Source organism: Sceloporus occidentalis, unplaced genomic scaffold (genome assembly GCF_023333645.1).
Source record: "Sceloporus occidentalis isolate IW3139 unplaced genomic scaffold, rSceOcc1.0.p SCAF_4, whole genome shotgun sequence".
Classification (NCBI taxonomy): domain Eukaryota; kingdom Metazoa; phylum Chordata; class Lepidosauria; order Squamata; family Phrynosomatidae; genus Sceloporus; species Sceloporus occidentalis.
Genome location: NW_028316984.1, coordinates 196466450 through 196478831, shown reverse-complemented (window position 1 = coordinate 196478831; position 12382 = coordinate 196466450). Strand labels below are relative to the sequence as shown.

The window sequence follows — 12382 nt, the reverse complement described above, 5'->3', positions numbered from 1 at the left end:
CACCTTGGGTGGTTTAGTTTTGAAGGAGAAATGTGAACCTCCTGGGTTATGCTTGTTGTTGTTGTGTGCCTTCAAGTTGTTTCCGGCTTATGGAAACCCTACAACGAACCTATCATGGGGTTTCCCAGGACTGAGAGAATGTGACTGACTCAAAGTTATTTAGTGGGTTTCCATGGGGGTTCCCAAGTGGGGAATCAAGCCCTGACCTCCAGGGTCATAGTCCGATGCTCAAAATACTACACCATGCTGGCTCTCTCCTGGGCTAATACAGTACTGAGTTTAATAAAAACAGCCATAGGTTAGCAAGGGTTCCCATGCCTTTTTGATTGTCAACCCATTCCTCAAATGAAACACCAATTTGTTATTAAACCACAGTTCATTTATCCTTCCTAATCAAAACCTTGCGAGCACTCTGATATTTTCGCTAATATTTTAATTATTCATAAATCCAAGGAACTTGGAAGTGAGGAAAAGACACTTCAGTATGCACACATATAGATCCAAAACACACTGCAAAAATAATCCAGTTTGAAACCACTCAGTGTTAGGGAATTCTGGGAACTGTACTTGTGAAAGACATTTAGCCTTCTCTGTCAGAAAGCTCTGGGGCTACAATAAACTACAGTTCCCAGGATTCCCTAGCACTGAGCCAGCACAGTTAAAGCAGTCTCAAACTAGATTATTTCTGCAGTGTGTTTTGAACCATAGATGCTTTCCTTGGCCTCACTTTTATCAGATAGAGAAGAAAACAGACAATTTGGTTTGCTAGACAGAGGAGAGTCCTTCAAAAACAGCCTTGCTGGAGAAATCATTAAATCAAATGATCCAGTGCCAAAAGAGAAAACCAACTGCAAAAAAGGTGATTGACAGTGCTAACACTGAAGAAGAAATTAACCGCATTCAAGAATATTTGAGACTGCAAAGCAACTGACCACTCATATCACAACTTTTTTCCCTGAAAAGGAAGGATGGAAGCAGAACAATAATTGGTTAAGCAGTCAATAAAACATGTTTAAAATCTTCAAGGTGCCTTGAATACCACGGTGGGAGAAAGGCAGGACATAAATCCTTGAAATAAATAAACCTTCCAATTTCCTCACAGACACCACATCCCCGAATTCCAAAGCCCCAATTCATGTTTACCTTCTAACCCTCATGCTAAAGATGGAGGACACTGGTTTGAACTTAATTTAGTTTGAAAACAGAACTATAGAATCTGCTGGCCTTAAGCTGCAGCCTTAAACTTGGAGGTTCCACTGAAATCTATGGGACAAGATCCAAGAGAATTATATTTAGGACTGCAGGATTAGGGCTTCATTTGCTGCTCTATTAACAGCCGCTGCTTCCCAAAAGCCAGTGACATTTGAGGCAGTGTACTGCTTCTGATTAAATGTAAGGTGCCAAGTCCTTTTTAAAAATCCCAGCAAGCAGTTTAAGATCTCAGAGAATCCATTACTGATGCAATTTTATCGAGCTAAACCATGAAGAACGCTGTATATGACCAGGGCTCATCATACAGTGGTAACAGAAGAGTGAAGAGGTGTGCCATTGTAGAAATAGTTTATGCCCAGAATATATCACAGCAATCCTCAACTTTCTTAACCCATGCAGCTTTCCCCTCCAGATGAAGCTCATGTAATGCAACTGAGTAATTGCCTACTTTTGTACTGTAGTACTGTACTGAATTTTTTAATCTGAACTATAATGAGGGTTGAGTGAGAGTGGAATGCATTAAAACAAGTTGACAAAATTAATCTGTGTAAATTTCTTTTATTATACAATCTATGTTATTTAGGTCACTTGCTTTCGTGTTTCTTCTGGGTACAGTAAATTAGTTCAGTGACAGTGTGCTTTTATATTTCACATGGCCAACTGTGGCATTAAGTGAAAGTCAGTCTCAGCACTCACTACTAGTTATCATGCCAACATGTTAAACATTTTAGAGCAACAGATTCATAAAGCCAATCCAGCTCTAACACTAAACTATGGTTAAGTTTTACAAAAATTAGCCAACATTACACAATGGTGAAGCACATGTTCCATGTGTAAAAACTGTCTAGAAATTTTAGTCAAAAAACTGACCCAAAAAAAACTGAATCAACTTATCCATGAGTCAATGCAAGAATTGTACTTTAACTTCAATAAGGAAGGAACCATCTCCTGGTGAAAGGCAAGAGTGTCATCTGTCCTGGAAGCACTGAACCCCCTTTAGTTTCTTATCCATCCAGCCTTTAGTTCGAGCACAAATAATTATGCCTGCTGGAATTCTGTAAGTTCTCTGGCAAAATTCCTTTGCTTCATCCTTAGACCCTTCATTAGATGCCTCTAAGTTTTACCCTCGACCTATCCACGGGTCATAACAAAATCCATAATTTTGCCCCCCAAACCTGCCCTAGACTTATGCATGATGTTGACTTATAGTCGAGTATATATGGCAGGCAGGCAATGCAACCCCTAATCAAAAGTAAAACCCACTGAATTCAATTGGCTTATTTCAGGTAAGCCTGTGTGGAAGAGTCAGTTCACCCTGGTCACCCGGCTCAACAGTTGAGCATCATCCAACCTCCAAAGAAGGACTCCACCACTCTCCACTGTCTTCTACTCTCAAACAGCTCTTGCCACCAGAAGTTCTTCCTAATGTTTAGGTGAGTGAAGTTTGCGTTGTAGAACAAATCATAGTTATCCTGTGTTCAGGTGTCACAGAAAATTGTGGTTACAGGGAACTTTGTATCTATAACCCAATTTTTCTCTGGTGAGTTCAAGGAAGCATACACTGTTTTTCCCTCCACATCTTCCTCACAGCACCCCTGGGAAGTAAACCAAAATTGAAAAAAATTAATTGAATAGAGGTCACCCAGTCAGTTTCATGACTCAGAAGCGAGTGAGAACTTGGATCTTCCATGCCCTGGCTCAACATTTTAAGCCCTACACCACACAGGCTCTCTGCTCCCCCCCCCCCCCCACACACACACACAAAGGAAAGAGGAAGAGAATGTGAGCTGTGGCTCGTACCAGCTGGTTCCTGCAACACTAAGCCATAGTTTACTGTTATGTCTGAACTGAGCCTTTGTTTCCCCCATCCATGCACAGCAACACAGATGCCAGAGCAGCCTTGCAAGAAAGAACGCACACTACATCTTGAGCCAACAACATACCCTCACAAACCCATCACCCTTTTTAACTTGGAGGAAGAGAAAGAGCCCCATGCCAGCTCCTCTCAAGTGCAGTCCTATTGCACAGGAAAGAAATTTCATAGGTCACCTGCATAGGAAAATGAATCTGAGGAAGTAGACTGAATTCTATGAAAGTTCATGCTGCCAACTTCTTTCTTTCAGTTAGCCTCAAAGGTGCTACAAGATCTCTTTACATACTGATCTGACAGACTAACACGGCTATATCTCTGAATTCTGCATAGGAAGGGTTACGTATAGGATGCCCCACTTTTTGCAACTAGGAAGAGGAAGGCCACAACAATTGCCTCCATGGACCACCTCAAGGCACAGTTCTCAAACTCTCCAAAAAAGCAAATGACAAGCACTTTAATCCAAAAATAATCTTTACCAACCTCAAACAGACTTTGGGGGCAGATTTAGGAATAGGGAGCATATTTTTGAGCAGGGAAACATATCCTTCATGCACATTAGCATTTTTTTCCAGTCAGGAACAGAGAGGTTTTCTGTTTATCCCTCAAAATGTCATCTTAGATATGTTGACTCAGAAAGGTGCCCTTCACAGTTCAATGGACTTACTCTCCTTTAAGCATGTATAATATAGGTTCAGTCTCCCTTACCCAAAATGCTTGGGACCAGAAGCTTTGGATTTTTTCGGAGTTTGGAATATTTGCATATACTGTATTTTCTGGCGTATAAGACAACTTTTTAACCCAGGAAAATCTACTCAAAAGTCAGGGGTCGTCTTATATGCCGGGTGTCGTCTTATAGGGCAGTTGCTGAAACTTCTGAGCCAGACTGGAGAATCTGCAGTCACTGCATATGGTGGGGGAGCTCAAAAACAGCTGCAGCCACATCCCCTCCGTATGTGGCAACTGTATGAAAGCAGCAAAGGCAGCGCTGTACAAGTACGATAGAAGAAAATCTTGGAGACGGGGAGGGCTGGGCAGGCAGGGAGAGCTGACCAATCCAAGTAGGCTTTGTATACAACAAATTTTCCTGCTAAGTACCTGCATGTCATAAGCATTTGATTTAAAATTACCATATTGATGTTTTTAAATTTTTATTTGGTATGCATTGGAAGAGGGGTAGTCTTATATGGCGAGTATACCTCAAGCTCTGTATTTTAACTGGGAAAGTTGGGGGTCGTCTTATACGCCGGAAAAGACGGTACATAATGAGATACCTTGAGATGGGACCTAAATCTAAACGCAAAATGTATTCTGTACATCTTAAACACACAGCCTGAAGGTAATTTTATACACAGTATTTTTAATGATTTTGTGCATGAAACCAAGTTTATGTACATTGAACCACCAGAAAGCAAAAGTGTCACTATCTCAGGCACCCATGTGGATGATTTTGTAAGTATTTTGGATAAGGGAGACTCAACCTGTATTAAGCCTCAAGTCTCCCACCCTGATTTTCTCCTCTCTGAACAACGCCACAACATGGACTCTACTTGGACCCTTATACCAAGGCCAGCAAATCTGTGGCTCTCCAGATATTGACCAATTACTGCTCCCGCCATCCTTTGCCATTGCCCAGCCTCCCCAGAGGTAAATTTCACTCCACTCAATGGGTTTCTGCAGTGAAGAAAAACAGTGTGGCATGGTGGTTTGAGTGTTGGACTACCACTCTGGAGACCAAGGTTCAATGAAACCAACTCAGAGAAAGCAATGGCAAACCTCTGAACAAATCTTGCCAAGAAAACTGCCATGATAGGTTCTCCTTTGCTGATACCATGTGCCTTCAAGTCCTTTCAGACTTACTGCGACCCTCATGCCGTTTTCTTGGCAAGATTTGTTCAGAGGAGGTTTTTTCCCCACTGCCTTCGCCTGAGGCTGAGAGAGTGTGAATAATATACCTTAGTGTTTGCAATAAGTCAGAAACAACTTGAAGGCACACAACAAACAAACCTGAGCGTAGAAGAGCTGCCTTAATCCCCCTTCCCTGCCTTGTTTCAACTAAAGCAGTCAGAAATCTCAATTTTTTTTCTTTTTCCAAAATGGTCTGTCTGTCTGTCTGTCTGTCTGTCTGTCTGTCTGTCTGTCTGTCTGTCTGTCCTACATTCCTTCCTCACATTTAAGGAGGGGGGATTTCTGGCAAGTCACATTCTCTCAGCCTCAGAGGATGGCAATGGCAAACCCCCTCTGAACAAATCTTGCCCAGAATACCCCATGGTAAGTTTGCTTTATCGTAACCATAAATTGCAAATGATGTGAAGACACAACAACAACAACAACAACAAGCCTTATTTGCACTTTATATCCCCCCCCCCCCATGTGCACACAACTAATGATAGATTTAGGCTAATTTGGGGGTTTGAGAAACTACTCCATGGAATTCTTAAGGGTCTCAAAAATCCTCTTGGGGTGCAACAGGAGGGGGTCCCCCTTCTCCCCTTATCTTTTTTCAAAATGGCATTAATAACAAGTACAACAATAATAATAATATTTCTTAGCCACTTCTCCCGATAGATTGAGGCGGGGGACAACAACAAGTAACAGACAAACAAGCATCAGTTAAAACACACATCAATTTAAAAGGAGAAATAAGATGTACGATCATATATTAAAACTATCCACATCTAAAATTCAAATAATGAAAGAGCGTGTGTGTGTGTGTGTGTGTGTGGAGTCTTCGGTTATTATCATTTTTTAAATGGAAATATTGGAGAAAAATGTCCAGGGTAGGTGTGTGTTTGTGTGTGAGGTTCCTACTAGATTTAGGCTAACTTTTGGGGAGTCTGAGAAGCTACTCAATGGATCCTTAGGGGAGCAAAAACCCTCTGTGTGTGTGTGTGTGTGTGTGTGTAGAAAGTCTCAGATTATTTTTTAATGGAAATACTGGCGAAAAATGCATAGTGTCCAGGTGTGTGCACATGTGTGTGTGCGTGTGCATACTATAGTTATAAGCTAACTTTTGGGGGGGTCTGAGAAACTACTCAATGGATCTCTAAGGGGCACAAAAAACCCTCTCAGTGTGTGTGTGTGTGTTGTGTGCCTTCAAGTCATTTTCTGACTGATGGCCACTCTCATGGGCTTTTCAGTTACAGCCTCAAAGGCGCTGCAAGATCTCTTCTTTACCTCCTGGTTTTGCAAACTAACATATGTTTGAATCCTATCACAATGGCAGAGGAAAGGTTTGCCATTGCCTTCTCTTGAAGCTGAGAGCGTGTGACTTGTCACCCTGCGGGTTTCATGACTGAGCTGGGAAGTGGTCTCCAGGCTGAGAAAGTGTGATTTGCCAAAGCAACAGCAGCAGGGAGCCCCCCCCCCTTTTTTTTCCCTCCTTCCCAGTCCCCCCTTTTTTTGCAAAAACCTTTCTTTTCCTCAGGGGGAAGGGAGTAGTTGAAGTGTTGGACAACGAATCAGGAGAACGGGGTTCGAGTCCTCCCACCTCGGCCACGAAGGGTGACCATGCGCAAGTCACATGCTCTCAGCCTCACGGAAGGCAATGCCAAACCTCCTCTGAACAAACCTCACCATTAAAACAAATAGGCTGGCCATAAATGGGAAAGGATTAGGAAGCAAGGTATGGGGAAAGAAGGGTTACCCCAAAAGGCGGCCAGGTGGGGTCGGGAAAGAGAAAGGAAGGCAGGAAGGAAGGAAGGAAGGAAGAGAAGAGAGGAAAGCAAAGGAAAGGAAGAGAGGAAAGCGAAGGAAGGAAGGGAAGAGAGGAAAGCAAAGGAAGGAAGGGAAGAGAGGAAAGCAAAGGAAGGGAAGAAAGGAAAGCGAAGGAAGGAAGGAAGAGAGGAAAGCAAAGGAAGGAAGGGAAGAGAGGAAAGCAAAGGAAGGGAAGAAAGGAAAGCGAAGGAAGGAAGGAAGGAAGGAAGGAAGGGAAGAGAGGAAAGCAAAGGAAGGGAAGAAAGGAAAGCGAAGGAAGGAAGGAAGGAAGGAAGGAAGGAAGGGAAGAGAGGAAAGCAAAGGAAGGGAAGAAAGGAAAGCGAAGGAAGGAAGGAAGGAAGGAAGGGAAGAGAGGAAAGCAAAGGAAGGGAAGAAAGGAAAGCGAAGGAAGGAAGGAAGAGAGGAAAGCAAAGGAAGGAAGGGAAGAGAGGAAAGCAAAGGAAGGGAAGAAAGGAAAGCGAAGGAAGGAAGGAAGGAAGGAAGGGAAGAGAGGAAAGCAAAGGAAGGGAAGAAAGGAAAGCGAAGGAAGGAAGGAAGGAAGGAAGGAAGGAAGGGAAGAGAGGAAAGCAAAGGAAGGGAAGAAAGGAAAGCGAAGGAAGGAAGGAAGGGAAGAGAGGAAAGCAAAGGAAGGGAAGAAAGGAAAGCGAAGAAAGGAAGGAAGGGAAGAGAGGAAAGCAAAGGAAGGGAAGAAAGGAAAGCGAAGGAAGGAAGGAAGGGAAGAGAGGAAAGCAAAGGAAGGGAAGAAAGGAAAGCGAAGGAAGGAAGGAAGGGAAGAGAGGAAAGCAAAGGAAGGGAAGAAAGGAAAGCGAAGGAAGGAAGGAAGGAAGGAAGAGAGGAAAACAAAGGAAGGGAAGAAAGGAAAGCAAAGGAAGGAAGAGAAGAGAGGAAAGCAAAGGAAGGAAGGAAGGGAAGAGAGGAAAGCAAAGGAAGGAAGGAAGGGAAGAGAGGAAAGCAAAGGAAGGAAGGAAGGGAAGAGAGGAAAGCAAAGGAGGGAAGAAAGGAAAGCAAAGGAAGGAAGGAAGGGAAGAGAGGAAAGCAAAGGAAGGAAGGAAGGGAAGAGAGGAAAGCAAAGGAGGGAAGAAAGGAAAGCAAAGGAAGGAAGGAAGGGAAGAGAGGAAAGCAAAGGAAGGGAATAAAGGAAAGCGAAGGAAGGAAGGAATAGAAGAGAGAAAAGCAAAGGAAGGGAAGGAAGGGAAGCGAAGGAAGGGAAGGAAAGAAGAAAGGGAAGGAAGGAAGGGAGGAAGGGAAGAGAAGAGAAGGAAGGAAAGAAGGAAGGAAGATGGAAGGAAGGAAGGGAAGAGAGGAAAGCAAAGGATGGGAATAAAGGAAAGCAAAGGAAGGAAGGAATAGAAGAGAGGAAAGCAAAGGAAGGGAAGAAAGGAAAGCGAAGGAAGGAAGGAAGGGAAGAGAGGAACGCAAAGGATGGGAATAAAGGAAAGCGAAGGAAGGAAGGAAAGAAGGAAGGAAGGAAAGAAGGAAGGGGGATTCATGAGGGCGGGGAGGGCGAGGCCCCCCTGGCGGCCTGGAGCCCCTCCATCCCCGGCCTCTCGTGAGGCGCTTCCCCGTGCCTCCCTGGCCCTTCCCGGGCGGCCTAGCGGGCCCAGGAGGCGGAGGAGGGCGACCCTCCCGATGCCCTGGCTGAGGGGGAGCCTCCCTTTCTGAGGGGGAGGCGGGAAAGACCTACCTGAGGGGAGCAGAAGGAGAAGGCCAGCTGGGCCGGTGGCTGCTGCTGCTGCTGCTGGGGCTGCTGGGGCTGGAGGAACCGAGGAGGAGGAGGAGGAGGAGGAGGAAGAGGGCGGTGGGGCGTCGTCCTCGCCGTCGGCCCCGGCTCCTCCTCACGCGGCGGCGGCGGCGGAGGAGGAGGGAGGCGGCCTCCCTCCGACCCTGGCCCAGACTCGGCCCTCTCCGCCTGCTCCTCCTCCTCCTCCGCCGCCGCCAAACAGGGAGGAGAAGGAGAGGCCTCCTCGCCCTAATGGCGCACAATGCTTCTCTCTCTCTCTCACACACACAAACACACACTTATTGGCCGCATCCCCACAGCGCCCCGTGTTCGGGGTTGTGGTTGTGTGACTTAGTTGTTGTTTCCTTCTTTCTCTCTTATGGTTTTCTTGGCGTGTTTCTTCAGAGGGGTTTCTGACATCCTCTGAGGCTGAGAGAGTGTGACTTCGACCAGAGTCACCCCATGGGTTTCCATGGCTGAGCTGGGGATCTAACCCTGGTCCCTAGTCCAACCCTGAGGCAAATCTATTATGGGTTTTGTTTTGTTTTGGCAGGGTTTGTTCAGAGGGGGGTTGCCATGTCCATCCTCTGAGGCTGAGAGAGTGTGACGTCTAACACTGTCGTTGTTGTTGTGTGCCTTCAAGTCCTTTCCAAGTAATTACTACCCTAAGGTGAACTGCTGTAGGGTTTCCTTGGCAAGCTTCTTCAGAAGGATTTTTGCCATCCTCTGAGGCTGAGAGAGTGTGACTTGACCCAGGTCACTCAGTGGGTTTCATGGCCGAGCCGGGATTTGAACCCAGTGTCTTAGTCCAACTCTCAAACCACTGCACCATGCTGGCCTTGCAATGTTTAGAGAGAGAAGGCTACAACTACAACTCAACCATATTACATTGATACAATCATACAATCATATTGACATCTTCTGTCCAATCTTATATATAATCTCTTATTATACTTCTCTCTTATACACACATCTATGCACTCATTCGTCACCTTTCTTTGACTTCCTAGTTTCTAGCACTACAGTTATATTTTGCTTTAGTTCCCATTGTCTGCATTTCTACTCTTAATTTTTTGTTACCCACCCTAAAATATTTATGTAAATCTTACTTGGTTTTATATATACACGTGTGTGTGTGTATTACATATATATATATATATATGCACTATATATTTATGCTATATATATATATATATATATATATATATATAATATATATATATAATATAATACACATGTAATAACATTTATATTACTGTTTCTGCCTTCAGTATCTCTTGTCCTGTTATTTTCCCATTGTTTCCCACAAGCTGGCTATCTTTCCCATTCACTTTCATAAAACTGCAATGACTTACTACTCAGACGCATTGTTCATTTGTCCATCTCTGCCGTCTCCATTAGTTTTAGGACCCATTCCTCTATATCCAGAATTGGCTGATAATTTCCATTTCCGCCACTTTTAAGGCATTTGAAATTTAGGATAAATGTACAGAAACTGGGGCATGTGATACTCTTAATATTTGGGGAGATGGGAGGCACCACTCTGTACATCTTCAGAGGCACCTCCTTTATCATTATCACCCCCCTCCCATGATCTACCTTATTTGTGAAGAAAATAGTACCTCTGAGGATGGACAGAATGCCCCTCCATCATCATCATCATCATCATCATTATTTTTATGGCCTTCTTTTCTGATGACCCCACCTTAGGCTTGCAATATGTCTAATATCTGGGGAGATGGAGGTGGAGGAGAGGTGGTAGCATCAATCTTTATGCCCTCAGAGACACTTCCATCATGATCATCATCATGACTGCAACCTGCCCTATCTGGCTCATTTGTGAAGAAAAGAGTGCCTCTGAGGGTAGGCAGAGTACCAGCCCCATTATTGTTATTATCATCACCGCATTTGCTGCTATCTCCCCCACACATACGCCACTCTCAATGTGTCTGAAATTTAGGATAAAAGTACAGAAGCTGGGTCATGCAAAGAGTCCAGGGTTCGATTCCCAGCTTGGCCATAAAAGTCACTGTGCAACCTTGGGCAAGTCACACACTCTCAGCCTCAGAGGATGGGGCAATGGCAAACCTCCTCTGAAGCCATCTTGCCAAGAAAACCCCATAATAGGTTTGCCTTAGGGCTGCCATAAGTTGGAAAAGGACTTGAAGGCACACAACAACAAACAGAAACTAGGGCATGCAATAGGCCTAATATTTGAGGAGATGAGGGGAGGAGAAGGCCAAGCGAGGGTTAATGCTGTGCCACTCTGTACACTTTCAGAGGCATTTCATTTATCATCATCATCATCATCGCTGCAATTCCCCTCCAACAATTTGGCTCATTTGTGAATAAAATAGTGCCTCTGGGGATAGGCAGAGTGCCCCCATCATCATCATCGCCTCCTTTTCTGATGACCCCATATAGAGTATATATACACACACACACACACACTCTGCGCTCTCAGTGCATTCTAAATTTAGAATAATGGTACAGAACCATGGGCTTACAATATGTCTAATATTTGGGGAGATTGGAGGGGGGAGAAAGCTAGGAGAGGGTTGGTGTAGCACCACTCTGTACGCCCCCAGAGGCGCTTCCATCATCATCATCATCATCATTGCAACCCCTCCAACAAATATCTGGCTTGTGATGAAAAGAGTGACCCTGAGGATGGGCAGGGTGTCCCCCCCCCCCCCATTATTGTTATTATTACTACTTTTAGATTTCCTGCATGGCAGGAGGTTGGACTGGATGGCTCTTGCGGTATCTTCCAACTCTATGATTCTATGATTCTACTACTACTACTACTACTACTGCCTCTTTGGTGCTCCTTCCCACCACACTCTGCTCTCAGCATGTTTAAAATTAAGGATAAAGGTCCCAGTATGGCATAGTGGTTTGAGTATTGGACTATGACTCTGAAGACCAGGATTCGATTGCCAGCTTGGCCATGAAACCCACTGGGTGACCTTGGGCAAGTCACACTCTCTCAGTCTCAGGGAAGCCAATGGCAAACCTCTGAACAAATGCTGCCAAGAAAATCCCATGACAGATTTGCTTTAGGGTCACCATATGTCAAAGACAACTTGAAGGCACACAACAACAACAGGTTTAGCTGTGTGCTGTGTTAAAATATTTCCTCCTGTCTTTTCTGAATTTTATACTACATATATTTGTCTGTATGTGATAACCCCAAATTCTGAGAGATGGAGAAAAACTTCTCCATATTCACTTTCTCTACATCATGTATAATGTAATAAATCTCTTATCCTGTCCTTCAGTACGTCCCTCTCTGTGTATTTATTTATATATGTATTTCTTTTTAATGCTGCCTTTCTCCCCGAAGGGACCCAAGGCGGCTCACAGATAAAACATTTTAAAAACATTACAGTAGAATTTTAAACAGTTTATTGACATTCCATCCTATAACACTCATTGAAATGTAATAATTGTGGCTCAGCTCATCCCTCCTCTATGTGCCCAGATTGGCTCCAAATTATTTTATTGCTTCTTGTGCTTGAGAAAGCAAATCCTTGATTCAAATCATACCTTGACCTGTGAGGTGACCTTAAGCATACGGTTTAAGCATTTAATTCTCTCAGCCTTAGCCGCATTCCCCCAACGTGTGCAACATGAGATCAATAATGCTGGCCTGCTTTTCATATTGGTTTAAAGGAAATGTAAGTGAGAAGCATTGTATTTGCATCCTGCCCTTCCCCCCCATCCCCAAAGAGTTCAAGGCAATGTACATGAACCTTTCTCCTCCTGTTATCCTGACCAAGAGAAAGTGACTGGCTCAAAGAAATGGTTCCAAGGAGCTTTGTGGCTGAGAGGGGATTTGAAACTAGGTCTCCCCGCTTCTA

The 12382-nt window shown here is 44.3% G+C and overlaps 1 protein-coding gene across 7 annotated transcripts in view; it reads right to left on the bottom strand.

Annotated features, from left to right (window-relative positions):
- The window catches only part of KTN1 (kinectin 1), a 165582-nt gene extending 156947 nt beyond the window's left edge, over nucleotides 1–8635 (bottom strand). For 5 of the 7 annotated variants that reach the window (XM_089522818.1, XM_089522817.1, XM_089522821.1 and 2 more), the window contains exon 1: nucleotides 8484–8635. The gene's annotated coding sequence lies outside the window, so the exon portion shown is untranslated. The remainder of the gene's footprint in view (nucleotides 1–8483) is intronic. The other 2 variants (XM_089522820.1, XM_089522824.1) reach the window with 1 other exon arrangement.
- Nucleotides 8636–12382: the final 3747 nt, after the last annotated feature.